Genomic DNA, 1186 nt, shown 5'->3' with positions numbered 1-1186 from the left:
TACTTGCAATCATGGCATGACTATTTGGGGTTAAGTGATTAATTTTTCTCATTTAGATTTTATATACATTCTTTCCTTTTGTAAACATAAACATTTCTTCAACACCTCAATAGAATGTTGATAAACTTTTCATAATAATTTAATAATTAATATTGATTATCAATTATTGATTGAAAAGATCTATCTAAAATGACACGAAGACAGTCCTCGGAGTATACCTGTGAGGTATTATCTTGGTCAGGTTCAGTGAGGAGGGAAGACTCACCCTAAATATGGGTAGCACCATTCTATAGGATGGGATCGTGGATCAAATAAAAAGGAGAAAGTGAAAGGTCAAAAGTCACTCATTGCTCTGCTTCCAGATTGCAGATGCAGTGTGGTCTGTTATGCAAGCTCCTGCCATCATGACTTCCCTGCCATGGAGGACTGCATCCTGGAACTTTGAGCAAAAGAAAGACCTTCCTTCCTTACATTGACTGTGTCAGGTATTTTAATCAGCAACTAATGCACCATTGCATTGCACTCTACTGACTTTTACTTTGGTCTAGTATTCTACTGTGAGAATGTATGTACTGCAATGAACAATTCCCTTGTAGATATCTCATTGATTTCTTTTCTAGTAGATACAGTGTATATTCTTGTGTTTTTACCCTTGATGCACTTGGTATAGGGCTATTCCAAAATATAGTCACCAAGCTACTATTTCTGGGACACAGAGAATTAGAATTTTCAACATTACAAAATAATATTAAGTAATATATGAATGTTTCAATACTTTTCAGCAGCCGTAAGCAATGATACCTGTAAAAAACAGGTCCCCACTGGGGACAGCTATCAGTGCTGTGTGAAGGAGGAAACAGAAAAAAACTGAAAATTACGCCAAAAGACCAGGAGAATGTTCTAAATTATAAAAGTCTTTTTCACATTTTCATTAAAACTAACTTACATTCCAATACATATGTAAAACAAGTGCTAAGCATCATTAATCATCAGAGAATTACAAATTAAAAGTGCAGTAAAAAGTTACTTGTACCTGTGTGATTAGATTTTCTCAAAAATTCAAAAGATAGCAACTTTGTGTTGGACTTAAAAAAAAAGAGGGTGCCCTTGTAAACTCTTGATGAGTCTATAAGTAAGTAGATTCATTCAGGAAAAAATTATGGAGGCACCTTTAAAAAATGGAAAA

This window comes from Nannospalax galili, unplaced genomic scaffold (genome assembly GCF_000622305.1).
Source record: "Nannospalax galili isolate Female #2095 unplaced genomic scaffold, S.galili_v1.0 scaffold1153, whole genome shotgun sequence".
NCBI classification, from domain to species: domain Eukaryota; kingdom Metazoa; phylum Chordata; class Mammalia; order Rodentia; family Spalacidae; genus Nannospalax; species Nannospalax galili.
Note: the sequence above shows the minus strand (reverse complement) of the source record.